The following is a 6,597-nucleotide window of genomic DNA, read 5'->3' on the forward strand; positions in this document are numbered from 1 at the left end:
CACCACATTAACAAATTGAAAGATAAAAACCATATGATTATCTCAATAGATGCAGAGAAAGCCTTTGACAAAATTCAACACTCATTTATGATTAAAACTCTCCAAAAAAGCAGGAATAGAAGGAACATACCTCAACATAATAAAAGCTATATATGACAAACCCACAGCAAGCATCACCCTCAATGGTGAAAAATTGAAAGCATTTCCCCTGAAATCAGGAACAAGACAAGGGTGCCCACTCTCACCACTACTATTCAACATAGTGTTGGAAGTTTTGGCCACAGCAATCAGAGCAGAAAAAGAAGTAAAAGGAATCCAGATAGGAAAAGAAGAATGAAAAACTCTTCACTGTTTGCAGATGACATGATCCTCTATATAGGAAAAACCCTAAATACTCGGTACCAGAAAATTACTAGAGCTAATCAATGAATATAGTAAAGTTGCAAGATATAAAATTAACACACAGAAATCCCTTGCATTCCTATACACTAACAATGAGAAAACAGAAAGAGAAATTAAGGAAACAATACCATTCACCATTGCAACAAAAAGAATAAAATACTTAGGAGTATATCTACCTAAAAAACAAAAGACCTATACATAGAAAACTATAAAACACTGATGAAAGAAATCAAAGAGGACACAAACAGATGGAGAAACATACCGTGTTCATGGATTGGAAGAATCAATATTGTCAAAATGGCTATTCTACCCAGAAAGCAATCTATAGATTCAATGCAATCCCTATCAAGCTACCAACCGTATTTTTCACAGAACTAGACCAAAGAATTTCACAATTTGTATGGAAATACAAAAAACCTCGAATAGCCAAAGTAATCTTGAGAAAGAAGAATGGAACTGGAGGAATCAACCTGCCTGACTTTAGACACTACTACAAAGCCACAGTCATCAAGACAGTGTGGTACTGGCACAAAGACAGAAATATAGATCAATGGAACAGAATAGAAAGCCCAGAGATAAATCCACGAACCTATGGACACCTTATCTTTGACAAAGGAGGCAAGGATATACAATGGAAAAAAGACAACCTCTTTAACAAGTGGTGCTGGGAAAACTGGTCAACCACTTGCAAAAGAATGAAACTAGAACACTTTCTAACACCATACACAAAAATAAACTCAAAACGGATTAAAGATCTAAATGTAAGACCAAGAAACTATTAAAACTATGAGGAGAACATAGGCCAAAACCTCTCCGACATAAATCACAGCAAGATCCTCGTATGACCCATCCTCCCAGAATATTGGAAAATAAAAGCAAAACTAACAAATGGGATCTAAACGAAACTTAAAAGCTTTTGCACTTACAAAAGAAGAAAACTAAAGTAAGTGAAAAGACAGCCGTCAGATTGGGAGAAAATAAGTAGCAATGAAAGAAACAGACAAAGATGTAATCTCAAAAATATACAAAGGCAACTCCTGCAGCTCAAATTCCAGAAAAAAAATTACCCAATCAAAAAATGGCCAAAGAACTAAACAGACATTTCTCCAAAGAAGACATACAGATGGCTAACAAACACATGAAAAGATGCTCAACATCACTCATTATCAGAGAAATGCAAATCAAAACCACATGAGGTACCATTACACACCAGTCAGGATGGCTGCTATCCAAAAGTCTACAAGCAATAAATGCTGGAGAGGGTGTGGAGAAAAGGGAACCCTCTTACACTGTTGGTGGGAATGCAAACTAGTACAGCCACTATGGAAAACAGTGTGGAGATTCCTTAAAAAAAACTGGAAATAGAACTGCCATATGACCCAGCAATCCCACTTCTGGGCATACACACTGAGGAAACCAGATCTGAAAGAGACACGTGCACCCCAATGTTCATCGCAGCACTGTTTATAATAGCCAGGACATGGAAGCAACCTAGATGCCCATCAGCAGATGAATGGATAAGGAAGCTGTGGTACATATACACCATGGAATTTTACTCAGCCATCAAAAAGAATTCATTTGAACTAGTCCTAATGAGATGGATGAAACTGGAGCCCCTTATACAGAGTGAAGTAAGCCAGAAAGATAAAGAACATTACAGCATACTAACACATATATATGGAATTTAGAAAGATGGTAATGATAACCCTATATGCAAAACAGAAAAAGAGACACAGAAATACAGAACAGACTTTTGATCTCTGTGGGAGAAGGTGAGGGTGGGATGTTTCAAAAGAACAGCATGTATACTATCTATGGTGAAACAGATCACAAGCCCAGGTGGGATGCATGAGACAAGTGCTCCGGCCTGGTGCACTGGGAAGACCCAGAGGAATCGGGTGGAGAGGGAGATGGGAGGGGGGATCAGGATGGGGAATAAGTGTAAATCTATGGCTGATTCATATCAATATATGACAAAACCCACTGAAATGTTGTGAAGTAATTAGCCTCCAACTAATAAAAAAATTAAAAAAAAAAAAAGAATTCAATCCATGAAGACTATATAATTATAAATACATACGTACCCAACATAGGGGCACCTCAATGCATAAGGCAAATCCTGACAACTATTAAAGAGAGATTTGACAGTTACACAGTAAGAGTGGGGGACTTTAATACCCCACTCACACCAAGGGATAGAGCATCCAGACAGAAAATTAGTAATGAAACGCAAGCCTTTAAATGAACGATTGGACCAGTTGGACCTAATTGATATCTACAAGGCATTTAATAAAAAACAGTAGATTTAACTTTTTTTTTTTTTCCTCAAGCACGCATGGAAATTTCTCCAGGATAGAAAACATCTTGGGCCACAAATCCAGACTTGGTAAGTTTAAATTTTAAAAAATTGAAATCATTTCAAGCATCTTTTCTAACTACAGTGCTATAATATTAGACATAAATTACAGGGGAAAAGCAGCAAAAAACACAAACACGTGGAGGCTAAACAGTATGCTTCTGAACAACCAACAGATCACTGAAGAAATAATAAAGAAAATCAAAGTATACTGCAAAACAAATGACCATGAGAACATGACAACTCAGAACTTATCAGTTCAGTTCAGTCGCTCAGTCATGTCTGACTCTTTGCGACCCCATGAACCGCAGCACGCCAGGCCTCCCTGTCTATCACCAACTCCTGGAGTCCATCCAAACCCATTTTCATTGAGTCGGTGATGCCATCCAACCATCTTATCCTCTGACACCTCCTCCTCCTGCCCTCAATCTTTTCCAGCATCAGGGTCTTTTCAAATGAGTCAACTCTTTGCATCAGGTGGCCAAAGTATTGGAGTTTCAGCTTCAACATTAGTTCTTCCAATGAACACCCAGGACTGATCTCCTTTAGCATGGACTGGCTGGATCTCCTTGCAGTCCAAGGGACCCTCAAGAGTCTTCTCTCAGAACTTATAGGATGCACTAAAAGCAGTCTTAAGAGGAATTTGATAGCAATGCAAGCCTACCTCAAGAATCAAGAAAAACATTGAATATCCTAACCTTATACCTAAAGCAACTAGAAAAAGAAGACCAAAAACTCCAAAGTTTGTAGAAGGAAAGAAATAATAAAAATCAGAGCATAAGTAAATGAAAACAAATTAAGAAGACAATAGCAAAGATCAATAAAACTAAAAGCTGGCTCTTTGAGAACATTAAAAAATGGACAAAACATTAGCTTTGGTGTTTTTGATAGAATTGTTCACATCATTTTATTTTGAATGGCTTATTGCAAGTCTGTAGAATTACAATTTATTTTTAATGTTGATCTTGTAACCTGTAATTTTGCTGAAGTCATTTATTAGTTTTTCATTTTGGTTTATACTTTTCTACCACAGAATTTTTATTTGAAAATTTTAATTTCTTCCCTTCTACTATATTTTTGAGATGTTATCATTATATCTTACTTCAATTCTTTACACATGGCTTTCTATAGCTCATTAAATATATTTATTAGAGCTACTTTGAAGTCTTTGTATTGTTTGCCATAAAATATTTTCTGTTGCCTACTTTTTCCTTTGTTTATGAGACACTCATCTTATTCTTTTCTATGTCATTTTTGTTGTTTATACTTGAGTGTTTTAGATAGTATATGTAACCAATTCTGTATACTGATACCACACCCCCATAACCCAGCCAAATTGTTGGTTTTGTTTATTTGTTTATTGACTAATTTGAATTAATCTTGCATATACCGTTTCTCCTGGAGCATATTGCCTCTGATATCTCTGCTCAGAATTTCCCCTCTTTTAAATTTTTTAGCTGGTTACATAGGTTTTGTCTCTATACCAGCCTAAAGTACTTATTGGTCAAAGTTACCAATGCAGCCTAAGCTATCTTGTCAGTTAGATTTCTATCCTTTACTATTTTATATGTGTGTATGTTGCCTGGAGGATTCTATCACAGTTCAGAGAATTTACTTTTTTGTTCCAAATTCAGCCATGGAACTGTAGTTTGGAAGTTTGCTCCCTTATTGTCCCAGAGGGGACACAGGTACAGCCTTGGGTTGTACACAAACTTCCAGACTGTCAGGGATGAGTGTAATAGTATTTTTAGACCTGACTTTCTAGGAGTAACTCTTGTGTCAGAGAATCTTATTGTTCATTCATTCAGTGTTTAATTATAGGCTGTATTTAACCCCTATAAAGCTTTTTCACTGTCTTAATGGGTCTGTGTGTGGCTGGGGAATGCTTTCAAGTGGGCATCCTGTCCCTTTCTGATTGCTCCTGTGTGGGTACAGCTTAGAGGATACATACAACCATTCAATAGCCAGAGTTAATTGTGCTTCCATCAGAATTTTCCTTATTTGTCTCTTTCTCTGATTTTCAATATTAAACTTCTGACTACCCTGCTCTTTTTTCTTTTAATCAGGAAGCTACCAGCCTCCACTTAATTGCTTTTCACCAAGATCGCCATTGTTTTTGAATATATTCATAGGATTGGAGTTCTCTCCTCTCTGCTTTAAATAAAGTCTCAGACAGAGCTGGTAAACCCCTTGTTTTTATGACTTGCCTTTATCCCTGGGCAAAAATTCTATGCTGCTGTTCTATGGCTGGGGGTGGACACCCATATTTCCTAGAGTGAAATCTCTGGTCTTTAAATAGCCATTTATATGAGAAGAGATGGTAACCCCTGATTTTCTCACCCTGTCTCTCTCTTTATGACACCTTCATTATATGGGCAAAGTGGGGAAAGAAGGATGATCAGGGCCCCAGTAGTCTCTACCTGGGATAGATCTCCTGAGTGAAGAATGTGTGGGGAAAGAGACACTGAATCCTGTCATACCTGTTTGAAACAGTGCTTCAGTGACTTAGGTCAGAGGTCTGAGAAATGCCACTGATAAACTCTCCCTGCCATGGTAAAACTATAGCCTCAGTCTGGGAACTAGAAAGAGAAGAAACTCCCACCCTCTTGGTAGTACATGACTAGCATAGAGTATGTAGGTTAAGGCCTCTGTAAAATGGAGCTAGAGAATTAAACTAGGGGGTAAGAGACAGTCATGGTTCAAATACCAGACTCTCATTCTTATCAAAATCTTGTAGATTTCTGTGAATAAAAGTTTCTCTACTTTGCCGTACATTCTTAGAACTATTTTCAGAGACTTCTATTTATCAATTTAAAAAATCATTTTCACCAGTAAATTGTTGTTTTGCTGAAAATGTCCACCAAACTCTACTTTATCATTCTAGAAGTCCTCACAAACAATATACGATCATACTTCTTAAAAATTATAGAAAGTTTATTTAATGAATATGCTTTTCTAACTCAACATGTTTGTCACTGTGGTTTATTCACATTGCACATAACTAGTACATTCATTTTCACAGTTGTTTGTGTGAACATTAAAAAAAATTATCTAACAGTATTATCTGACTTTAAAATTTTTCCAGTTGAATGTGTACAAGATGGTATTCCTTTGTAATTTTGGTTTAATAGACAGGTTTATTTTTGGTCTTATGGCCACATGGACAAAATAACTTCTGGAGAAGTTGAGAACGAGAGTAAGGAACTTACTACATAATTTCTAATTTTCAATGCCACATGAGCTGGTTTCCACATTACAATATTCTCCCTATCTCTAAAATGTCTACACTCTACTACCACTACTTCAGAAAACCATCCCCATGAGGGCTTGACATTGCATACCTCTTTCCTTCTTTTGGGAAGTGTCATAATAGTGCTTCCTGTCTGCTTCCTGACTATCTCCAATAGGAGCGAGCACTCTGAAAAGTGGTCAGACACCATATTAGACTGGGTTTTCCAGTACATCCCAGCATTTCTGTAGCCCTTTATCCAGCTGACTAACATTGCTGTTTATTGATATTTGACGTACTAATTTCTAATTTTAATATTTCAGCTTATAAAAACTTAAGTGCACATATCAATCTTAAGAAGCTAAAATCTTTATATAAATTAATTTTGAATATGTCCCCCACAATATATTAACGTTTAAATGCGCATCACATCCTTCAAGTTAAACCAACAGCAGCAAGTACCATCAAGGTAGTTCTAAGCCATGAATGGAAATGTCTTCTATGGACTGTCTCATATAAGGTTTTCCTCTAAACTCAATATATGCTGTATTTATGTCTTATTTTTCAAGAGCTGCTTTTACTTTTAATATTTCAATCAGCAAGTCTCCAA

This window comes from Cervus canadensis, chromosome X (assembly GCF_019320065.1).
Source record: "Cervus canadensis isolate Bull #8, Minnesota chromosome X, ASM1932006v1, whole genome shotgun sequence".
Taxonomy (NCBI): domain Eukaryota; kingdom Metazoa; phylum Chordata; class Mammalia; order Artiodactyla; family Cervidae; genus Cervus; species Cervus canadensis.